The sequence below is a fragment of the Chenopodium album genome, chromosome 14 (genome assembly GCF_948465745.1).
Source record: "Chenopodium album chromosome 14, dcCheAlbu1.1, whole genome shotgun sequence".
In the NCBI taxonomy this organism is placed as follows: Eukaryota; Viridiplantae; Streptophyta; class Magnoliopsida; order Caryophyllales; family Amaranthaceae; genus Chenopodium; species Chenopodium album.
In genome coordinates this window covers 37225797-37238353 of record NC_137847.1, presented here as the reverse complement: position 1 = coordinate 37238353, position 12557 = coordinate 37225797, and the positions used below count along the sequence as shown (strand labels likewise).

Here is a 12557-nt window from a genome sequence, read left to right as displayed (position 1 = left end):
GAAGGGTAATTAAGTAATCTGAGGGGAGTTTGTTATTTGTGTTATCTGAATTATTAATTAGTTTTGAGGAATAGAAGGGAGGGAAGGGAAGTAAGATAATTCTGAACAGTTGTAAGTAGAAGTTTTGGGAGAGAATTTATTCTTCTCGAAAGAAGGAATTTGTGTTGAGTTCACACTGAATATCTTTAGGCTATTGCATCTTCTGTTAATTGCTTTAAATTCACTATTTGAATCAAAGTTATTATGGAAAAATGTTACCTTTGGGTGAGTAGATCTGCTCAATTAGTTGTGGAACAATAGTTATCTATATATATTTGTAAAACTCATTTGTGACGACCAATCTGGAATTATTCAAGCAGTGTTTCTTTATATGGTTGAGTTGTCTGCCAATTATGAGTTTGAGACATAAATTTGGGTTAGATGGCATGGTTTATCTATTGAATTATTGAGTATGACTGATAATGTTGTGTTTTAAAGGTCATGGAGTCTCATCAAGCCAACAAAAAAGGATGCATGCTAAGGCCCCATTCTTTAGAGCTCCTCTGCCCTGCCTTGCTCAAATCAAATTTGCTCTGCTCTGCTCAAAAGAAATCTGCTCTGCTTTGCACTGCTCTACTCTATTTTCAAATAATAATTAATAATAACAATAATGATAATTAATATTCAATAATAATAATAATTAATATTGTATTGATGATAATAATTTATTATTTTGAATAATTATAATAATTATTAATAAAATAATTTTAATAATTATTAATATTAATGATAATTAATATTTATTAATCATAATAATAATTAATAATAATAGTTATCATTATTAATATTTAATAATTCAAACTATTAAGAATTAATATTTAATAATATTATTAATTAATAATTTCTAATAATTATAAAAAATTCTTTCAAAAAAATTAGTAATAATAATAACAATTTCTTTTATAAACATTTGATATTAGATAAACATTATATGTATGTGGGTTATTGATTGTTAGTTCATTGAGTTGAATTATTTTTCAAATCTTTCCATACAATTTAAGAATTAAAAAAAAGAGGTTGTTTTCAAGTAGTACTTTGTATATCATTATTATATTTAGGGTATAAAATATATGATTAAGCCAATTTTATTAGTAAAATCATTATTACTCATTAAATCATTTATTTTAAATTTTTTGTGAAATAAATATAAGTAAACCGTTGTCTTTTATCTTTCTACTATTAACATATGTTAAATATGGTATACATATATTTATGTTTTCACTCACCTAAATCAATGGTATATGCACTTAGCAATAGTAATAGTAATAGTAATAATAATAACAACAACATTAATAATAATAACATTAATAATAGTATGACTTTATTGTAGATAGAGGAGTGGGAGCCCAGATTGTATCTCGTCTTCCCACTAATTTATTGTAGATTGTATGACTTTTGTTTCTGCTCTGCTATGCTATCCTGAATCTGTTTTGCTCTGCTGAAATTAAATTTGCTCTGCTGACCCCTGCTCTGCTCTGCCAGAAGCTCAAAAGAACAGCCGGGTATCTCATATGCTTTTAGAATCATGGATGGACTTTAATATGATCAGGTAGGCATCTCTTGTATACAGAAGCTAATTGTTGCCCTTTATTATTATTATTATTATTATTATTATTATTATTATTATTATTATTATTATTATTATTATTATTATTATTATTATTATTATTATTATTATTATTATTATTATTATTATTATTATTATTATTATTATTATTATTATTATTATTATTATTATTATTATTATTATTATTATTATTATTATTATTATTATTATTATTATTATTATTATTATTATTATTATTATTATTATTATTATTATTATTATTATTATTATTATTATTATTATTATTATTATTATTATTATTATTATTATTATTATTATTATTATTATTATTATTATTATTATTATTATTATTATTATTATTATTATTATTATTATTATTATTATTATTATTATTATTATTATTATTATTATTATTATTATTATTATTATTATTATTATTATTATTATTATTATTATTATTATTATTATTATTATTATTATTATTATTATTATTATTATTATTATTATTATTATTATTATTATTATTATTATTATTATTATTATTATTATTATTATTATTATTATTATTATTATTATTATTATTATTATTATTATTATTATTATTATTATTATTATTATTATTATTATTATTATTATTATTATTATTATTATTATTATTATTATTATTATTATTATTATTATTATTATTATTATTATTATTATTATTATTATTATTATTATTATTATTATTATTATTATTATTATTATTATTATTATTATTATTATTATTATTATTATTATTATTATTATTATTATTATTATTATTATTATTATTATTATTATTATTATTATTATTATTATTATTATTATTATTATTATTATTATTATTATTATTATTATTATTATTATTATTATTATTATTATTATTATTATTATTATTATTATTATTATTATTATTATTATTATTATTATTATTATTATTATTATTATTATTATTATTATTATTATTATTATTATTATTATTATTATTATTATTATTATTATTATTATTATTATTATTATTATTATTATTATTATTATTATTATTATTATTATTATTATTATTATTATTATTATTATTATTATTATTATTATTATTATTATTATTATTATTATTATTATTATTATTATTATTATTATTATCTCAAAAACATACAAAGTTATACAACCTATAGAAAATTAATGGGAAGCCGAGATACAATCTGGGCCCCCACTCCTCTAGCTAGCTATAGAAAAGCCGATCCTATTAAAGATATGAGTTGTAGCACGCGCCCTAATGTCCTAAGTCTTCGAGAACTTCTTGATCCACTGCAGTAATGCAACAACCTCCTAATCTAACTCCCCAAGAGAAAAGAAAGAGAAAGGAAGGAAGCAATATCCAATCGCTCGATAACTGGATTCGTATTTGACCCGTTTTCGATTGGCCGCATCAGTCACTACCCATTTAGGTACAAAGTCAGAAATCTTAGGCTGTGTCAATGGAAAAGACCCTATCAAGTCAACACAAACATCGCGACCACGATCCCATGAATAAAGCAACACATCTTCCGGTCTTAGAACCCCATCGTTCCCTCCAGACAACCCTGACCGATAGCAAACATCAATAAGGGTATCCCAAACAATATTATGCTGATGTTTAATGCCCACAATACTAGCATAAGACACCGCGTGATCACCGAAAATATTCCCAGCAAAAACCCTTGAACAAGCAGAGTACGACGTCGTAATAGAGAACAATGGAACACCCAACCGGTAGCACAACACACATCGATAAGTCTTGGCGTTCATTGTTTGAGCCAACCTTGAAACAGGGACCGCCCGAAACGAAGCAGAGGTGTGATCTCCCTACTGTGATTTCCATAATGCTGATTGTCGAGGAGTTAAAGAATAAGCAGATTCTACAAAAGCGGTAACCTTTGTGAAATATATATCTGCCAATTTCTTCATGAGTTTAGGGGCAGCGACTTCACTAGGATTACTCAAAATGTCAGACTCCACTGTTCCATTAAACAGACCCAACGCATCCTCAAAGGCTCGTCCAAGACCTACAATGCCAGTATGCCGTAGAAGTTGTGTCTGCAACCCAGCATATAGTAGCACTTTATTCGACATTCTGTATCACTTTTTACAAACTAATGTAACACCTTATTAATTAATAGGTAACATTTAATTTTATTATTATTGTTATTATTATTATTATGATGATGATGATGATGATCTATTATTATTATTATTATAATTATTATTATTTATTTATTTATTTATTTTTATCAATTTTCTTAGATGACTAATTGATCCTAGGAGACAGATTAGGGAATTCCAAATCATCTTTCTGATAACACTATAGTACTTTCCTCATAATCTTGTATGCAAATCATACGCAAGTAGCATTATATTTCTCGTAATTAAATCATTTCTTACTCCCGTGTTCCTAATATTGAAGGGCGATGAATGCTTAAGCATGGTAGAGCTCCACATTCTTAAAGTAAGAAGACTGGCCACATTTCTAAGCATAAAGCTATTGAAATTAAGGTTGTACGTAATCAAGGGAAATGATGATAGAGAGTTTATTGATAACTTTCCTTTAAAAATGTAAAACTCACAAGATGAAATTCTAAAAGTTCCTACTACACTAACTTGATGGAAAAAATGCAGGTATGAGGCAGTTGGAATGGAATTGGTGGAGGTTTTGAAAAATATGGAGCCGGTCATGAAAACCTGATTTCTCATTTGCAGCTAAGGACAGAAGCTCGGAAAAGAATTGGTGATATAGGCCTGTTAGGCTATATGCTCAAGCACCTTTCTGGCCACGTGGTGCTGTGTGATGGCAATGATCGCCTTTGTAGGAGGTGTAATGCCGAAGATGGAGTACTGGCTTAGCTTGAGAGTGTTGATTTGGCTAACATCAGGAAGGAGGCTAGGGTTAAAGTTCCCTACTAGATTCCACCTCCTAGATGGAAGCTTAGACAGAGCATTAACATTCCAAGGTGTAAAGATGCTTAAAGATGAACTTAGCAACATGAGAAGGTAGTTATTGACTCGACTTTCTAAATCTGTTATTGTAAGAACAATATAGATTTGTGTTGATCTTTTATCTTAATCGAGATGCCCTTGTTACAGACAAATGGAAGAGCTAAAAACCAAAACCAAGAAGCACTTAATGTTGTTGTTTTGCTGCTGCAACTGCTGTTGTTACTGCTGTTTTATGCTGCTACTGTTGTCTATTGCTGTTTGCTGCAACTGCTGCTTGCTACTGCTATTTGCTACTACATACTGCTGTATGCTGATAACTTCTGTTACTGCTACTGCCGTTCTACTAGCTAGCTACTGCTATCTGCTGTTATTAATGTTGTTTACTGATTGATTTTGAAATTTGAAAGTTTTTCTTATTTCCTAAATTTTTCCAAGCTAGAGAGATTAAAGTTGATTTTCTTTTTGTTTGGAATATTATATTGTTTGGCCAAACATCAAATTTGGTGTTTGTGTGTTTTTTTGTAAGAATTATGAAATTATTTCAATCTAAATTGTTGTCTATCGTATATGTTAATTTCTGATTCATAGTTGTTGTACATAATAATAATAATAATAATAATAATAATAATAATAATAATAATAATCATCATCATCATCATAATCATAATCATAATAATAATAAGTTAAATGTTACCTATTAATTAATAAGGTGTTACTTTAGTTTGCAAAAAGTGATACATAATGTCGAATAAAATGCTACTATATGTCAAAAGATAATTGAAAAATGTTATCTAATTATTAACAAAGTGTTACACTAGTTTGAAAAAGTGATAATGTCGGATAAGTGATACTATATGATTAAGAAGTGTTACTAAAGATAAGTAAGTGTTACATAAGAAATAAAAAGTAATACTTTAAAAATGATACTAATAATATAAAAAGTGTTGCATAAGAGGGTTTATAGTAATACTTTTGAAAGTGTTACCATACGTTACCTAAAGTGTTACATAAGACCTTAGGTAACATGGGCGGAAGTATCACCCAATAAAGTGTTACCTATTGTCTATAATAACACTTTTACCACTTTATGTAACACTTTTTGAGTGTTACTTGAGGTTAGTTTTGTACTAGTGACTAGATTATGAGTTTGATGAAGTTAAGTTCAAGTAGAAAACACCAAAATATACTCTTGATTGTGGTGTTTTTGCAATGATGCATATGATGTGTTTTACCGGAGACCCTTTTGATTCTGACCTTAATTTAGCAAATAGGAGAAATGTGTATTGTGAAGAAATATGTGCTGCACTTGCTTTGGCAGAGGTAAACACTAAAAGAAAAAGTCTTGTGGAAAAGTTTCAAGGTTCAGAGTAATTAGAAAACTTAAACTTGAGTAGGAGAAATGGGTGAAAGATATGATATATGTTTCTGATTTCTTGAAAACACACAAGGAAGTAATGGAAAACATAAGCTTGAAATGTAACCAAGTGATTGACTACTTAGCAATTAATGATGATGAAAACTTTCCAAACAAGAGATATGTGTTATATTTGCAAATAAACTAATACCCCTGTTGCATTATATATTAAATTATTTGGCATAAATTTAATTTAACATTACAGCGAAGTAGTAGGTAGGTTTGGAGATTTAATTGAAATGGGCAGATTGTAACACTTTGCTCAATGAATGGAAAGCTTCAACTAATCTGATCACTACTTGGTCAAACCATCTCAATAACAATGAAAGGCAAAAAGAGAGGTATGAAAATGACATGGTCATATTCTTCTTTGGACTTGACTTCATGGTAAGGTTTTTACGTTTACTTTTATAATATAAAACTATACATTGTACAAATATGTGAAATAAACTTGGGAATTTTTTTGCATGATTCTTTAACTATGTGTTTGAATGCACATGGGAAAAAGAGAGTAACAAGTCTGCAAAAAAAATGGATTGATTGGACAAAATCACAATCATTGGACTTGGATGCAGCTGAATGTGTAAGATATAGAATAAATATTTAAAGTAGAAAAATGTATGTTCAAAGTAATAAAAAATAGCTTTAAAGTAAATATGCGTAAATATTTTTTATGTGCAGGTATTTATACCTTTGAAGAAGGAATATCATTATTTTCTTGTTGTCATAAACTTAAAAAATGAAACAATTGATCATTTGGACAACACTTTATACGAGAACACCGATGAATATGAGCCTGTAAATCTTAAAAACGGTAAAGCATAAATATATTAACAAAATGTCATTAAGTTCATTTTTCAATGTATCATATTACATTAATATTCATTCCATTGCAGATCATACAAATGCAGTAGTTGTTTAAAAAAAAGAAAGCATCCAAAGGCAAATGATATGTTGTCCTACAAGCTGAGAATAATTGAACTTCCATTCCAGAAAGAAAGATAAGAAAATTACTCCAGAAGCTATTCAATGTTGCACATGAAGGTGTATGAATGGTGTTAATGGAATAGGATTGGGAACCATAAAAAAGGTAAGTTACCATACCTAGCTTATTTCTGAAGTCCTTAAGTTCTTTAAGTTACATGGATTACTTAGAGCATAATTTATTAAAACTAAGCTTAATCTTTTGTTTTTTACAGGAATTTCAAAGATTGACACACCATCATATGAAAACAGTATTTGACCTACTTCTCAACGATAACAATCAAATACAAGAGAAACTGATGACAAATGTTGAGGATTGGGAAGAGAAGAAATCAAAAAAGTATGCGAAAAATTGTAAATGTTTTTAATAGATTTGAATATATCATAGGCATTAGAGTACTTTAAGTTGTATAGTATTATATCAAAAACATTAGTTTAAAGGTTTAAGTAGTATGTTTGTATGAAAAATACATATTATATCTCTGAGTTGAAGTAGTAGAATTATTCTGTGTGAAAAATGGTGCTAGATATAAAAGTAGAAGAAATCAATCAAAAGGTAAATGAAAATAATGTTAAAGTAACAGGAACTCAGTTAAAAGTAAAAGAAAAAAGTATAGAAAATGAAGTCTTTTTGAAATATTGTGTTCGATTTTAAATTAAAGAAAAATATTGTTAAAGTAAAAGAAATTAATCCAAAAGTAAATGAAATTGTCATTAAAGTAAAAGGAACAAATTTAAGAGAAAAAAGTTCAAAAAATAGTCAGAAATATGATGTTCGATTTAAAAGTAAAGGGAATTAGTATTAAAGTAAAAGAAAAAAGTTCAAAAAAGTCTTTGTGAGGTGGTTGTGGAGGTGGAGGTGGTTGTGAGGTGGTAGTTCAATGCTTGCTCACACTAAAAAAAAGTACAAATTTCCAAAAAATAGCTAGCTCTTATCAACAAGGAAAAATGGAAACTAACCTAGCCATAAAAATCCAACCTTTATACCCCACCTTCTCCAACAGATCCATTACATGTTGATGACTGGTTTAGTAAGTTATATGCCACGTGTCCGCTATTAATAGGTCAATTATTATTAAAAAAAAAGATAAATAATTAAAAGAAAAAATTAAAAAAACAAAAAGATAAAATAAAAAAACCCACCCCACCCTCCTTCCTTGACCAGACCACCCCATCCCTACCGCCCATCGGCCACCAGCGACCCCGGCCATCACTTGAATCAACACCTTATCCTCCACCCCTACACAACTAAACTTCATGGTCCCGTTAAGCCGAAGTTATGCCGGTAGCGGCGAACTCCTCATCCGACACCATTCTCCAAACCCGCTACCTCCCCCGCCCTTCCTCCATCCATTAAATCGCCAAAACGACAACTCCACAGTGTGGCTCGCCAACACGTAAACACAGCCAAGCCATCCGCCCCGCAAGCTGCCACGACACACCCATCACCAGGAACCGCCCTACTCCTCAACCACCCACGCGCCGCCATATCATACAAATCAATCGAACTAGCACAAACACGACCACCCAACCCATGAAACCCCCTTCCATGAAAGTACCCGTCCACGAAACAACCTGTGAGGGCTTTGAAACTGACCACCCAAGAATCAATTAATCAATATTCAATTGAAAAGTCACAAAATCGTCGCCGAAAACGTCGAAATGTCACGAATTTGATGCGGCGGTACATAGAGGAGAGAGAAAATCACTAGAGGTGTATTTTGGGATTGGGGTTGGGTATCGGAACGATAGGAGGGTGGCGCCGGGGGTTTCGGGGCCGCAGGTGGCGGGTTGTTTCCGTTTTGTGGTGGGTTGTTGTGGTTGTTTCCGTTTTTGTGGTTGGTTGTTGTGGTGGCAGAATTGGTGGGTTGTTTCCTTTTTTAGGAGAGAGGAGAGAGAGAGAGAGAGAGAAAAGGAGTGAGAAGGGAAATTAAGAGAATTAAAAAAAAAAAAATTTAACCTGTTTAATAGGTTAAAGGTCAAACGAATCTGTTGAAGAAGGTGGGGTATAAAGGTTGGATTTTTGTGGGATTTAATGAAGGTTGGATTTTTGTGGGATTTAATGAAGGTTGGATTTTTTTAGAGAAGACCGTGAAAAGGTTGGATTTTTAATTTCCATTTTTCCTATCAACAATGGTGGAAAATAAAACCCCACCAAGTCTTTTCCCCTACAATAAATGTTAGCCTCTTTATCAAGCTAATTGCAAGAATTACCCTCAAATTTACCATTTCAAGGGTCCCGTTCATAGTCCAAGAAGAAAGGAGGGAAGTGAGAGGAGAGAGAAATATGAAATGTAATAGTAAAGGAGGAGAGAGAAAATGCAATTGGTGTCTATGGACCATGGTGGTGCTCGTAACAGAGGAGAGATAGTGTGGGTTAGCTAGTTAGGGAAGGGAAAGGAGAGAGACTATTGTGGGGAGGAGATAAAAAGGAATAAAATTGACATTTAACAATACAAAGTTTACTTAAAATAGAAATGTGTCAACTAAAAAGAAATTTCCCAAAAAAGAATACATGTCAACTAATAAAAAGCGGAGGTAGTAGGATATTATCTTCAAAATTGTAAATAAGGACATTACATGATAATACAATTCACATGATATATTATTCATTGTGAAAGGCAGGAAAAAAACAATATCATAAAGTAAATGAAATTTTTCATAAAGTTAAAGTATAATAGGTAACAGTAAATAAGCTGAACTTTATTTCTGCAGTACAATTACTTAGAGTAAATGTAAAAATATTACATAAAAAAAAAACATTAATATTTCTTCAGTATATCTTCATCTTGATCTTCCAAAACATCTTTAAATTTCCAAGGTAGACACCAAAATTTGATCTTATTATTATGATTAATTATTATTATTATTATTATTATTACCATTATTATTATTATTATTATTTTTATCATTATAATTGTTATTTTTGCAACGATTATCATTATTTTGCCTTTCTTTTTTTTTAATTATGTGGTAATAACACAAGTATATGCTAAAATATTTTTATAAACTTAATAACAATTTTTTAAACTATTTAAAACGAAAAAAAACAAGTAATAATAATAATTTTTATTCATAATTTTCAAAATACATGTTACAATTTGTACTTCTAAACTACTAAATTACAAAACTTTGAAGTACAGCTAACACCACGTGTATTTTTACTCTGTTCCACCGAAGTGATTTTAGGCTTCACTTGCTAAATAACAAGGAAATTAATGCAGCCATTAGTAGCACCACTAGCCCCACAATGTATATGAAGTACACATGTTACATGTATCATTCTCATGTCTTCTTCGAAGGTGAAGACAGGTTGATCTTCTTGATTATTTTGGAACATGGTGGTCAAAATTAATGATGGTTTTGCTTGGTTTTTTCGGGTAAGAAGGAAGATAGAAGGAGATAAGAAATAAGTGGTGAGTGGAGATTTGGATAAGGGTAAGTGTATATTATACCGTATTTTTATACATATACGTATGACAATCATATAGTATAAAAGTACAATATTTTTGTCTCACTGGGTGAATATGTCATTTTGTTATGGACCCTTATATCCCCACGTCTTACCCAAATTTGTCGTTGGGGGAATATTTTTATCTCGCTGGGGGAATAGATCAATTATCAATATGCCCAATTCTCTCAAAAAATCGATGAGCCCACTGTGAATTTAGAAAAGGAAAAGTTAAGCCATAAACCCTTACCCAAATTTGAGCCATAAAGAACTCAATGTGTTGCGGAACGTCGATAGCTTGGTAGCGCCTAAAGACGATGACTTTACCATCAAAGACTGCCGTATGTTCTCTAATAACACCTTGACAATCCAAATATCCCCACGTCTTACCCATCTAAAGTTGACCACATGTTGAACATACTCCATTGAAGGTGGATTATGCCCTACGAAACCACCAATCACACACCAATGATAATTAATTCTATCATGGGACTGATTGTTGTTGAGAGAAGGGACTAAGTCCCCCATTCTAAAAACCGAGTCTGGATTACTATTCTCCATTCTCAGAGAATAAATAGAGAAAAACAAGAAGAAAGAGTAGAGAAACTGAGGAGGCGATGAGTATTAAATGAAGAAGAAGAGGATATGCCTGGGACAACAACAAGTTCAGTGCATTTATAGCCAAACACCAAAACGCTTCAGCTGGGAATTAACAATGCATGTCCGACATGTGTAAATGCACACCACGCACGAGACCAATATTTAATTCAATTCAGGGCTGTAGGAAAGGAGCAAATGAATTCCTCTACGCTGAATGGTGCAGATCTTGGAAGGAAAACAAATTAAAGAAGAGATTTGCTGCAGATTGAAGAAAGGATATGGAAAGGTTTGTAGCTTTGCATGCTATAGTAAGCAACCTACCTTCTGTGAAAGGAGAACAAAAAGGTTGAACCAACATAATGGCTTGCATAGTTGCATGCAAAAATAGCACGTTGACCAAGGAAACTCACTTCTTAGTGAGAGAAGCTCTCAAATGTAGAGAGAGAAATTTTTCTTAAATCTAGATAATACTTCTTTGGTTGTCAAAAAAAAAGGAAAAAAAATCTTCTTACGATAAGAAATTAAACTGTAGACATGTTACATCTTTCTAGGCAGCTGATGACGTCTCTTATTAAATTACACTTGGACGTAATATATGTGTTAATAAACTTATTGACCACAACTGATAATGTAATAAGTACTTCAAATTTTATAGTATAAACTAAGATATGATGTTAGACATGTTGGGATTGGGAGCACAAGCGGAAGCACAAAATAATATAGAGAAATAAATAGATAAAAGATGGACAAGAACAATGTTCTGGTATTTGACATGTGTTATGTGTTGTGTGTCTTATGTCATGTCCACAAAATAAGAGTAATACGATTGATATTTATACTACAAATGTAAGCCTTGACCTTGGAGACCAAGTATTATAATCTTTGAGACAAAGGATATTGTAAGTAGCAATAATAACTTGTTTGTGACTTAATTTGTGACATATACTCAACAAGACATAGACATGTAAAGACGTGTGTGCAACTAAATATGACGTACTATCTCCGTTCATGAAACTGAAACAAAATTTAACTCTTCACCCTAAGCTAACATCACCCACGTTCTTTTGAATCAATTTCCAGACTTTATTAAGACAAAACAACATTAATGCAAAAATTTGTGAAGTCTTTTTTTTTAATTTTTTTTTTAATTTTTTTAGGGGAGAAGTCTTATCTTAAAAATTAATGGAAACTACTTATTATGATGCCAAGTTTTAAGATTGAGAGTTACTTAGAGTTAGAGGGTTAGAGCTAATTTTTCTCTAAACTACTACTAAGGTCATGTTCTCTTTACCTTAAAAAAATAATATTAAGTAAAAATAAGTTCAGTTCGTTAAAATTAATTTCAGTTCAGTAAAAATAAGTTCAGTTAAGTAAAATTCAGTTTTCTTAAAGAAGACTTATAATAAAAAATCAGTAAAAATAATTTCAGTTCGGCAAAAATAATTTCAATTCTGTAAAATTAATTTAAGTTCAGTAAAAATAATTGAAGTTTATCAAATATAATTTTATTT

At 29.6% G+C, this 12557-nt stretch overlaps 1 long non-coding RNA gene across 1 annotated transcript; it reads left to right on the top strand.

The window, feature by feature from the left end:
• Nucleotides 1-1253: 1253 nt before the first annotated feature.
• Nucleotides 1254-5128, top strand: LOC145579197 (uncharacterized). Its single transcript, XR_014099088.1, has 3 exons — nt 1254-1588; nt 4280-4651; nt 4745-5128. It is a non-coding gene; the product is annotated as an uncharacterized LOC145579197 (long non-coding RNA).
• Nucleotides 5129-12557: the final 7429 nt, after the last annotated feature.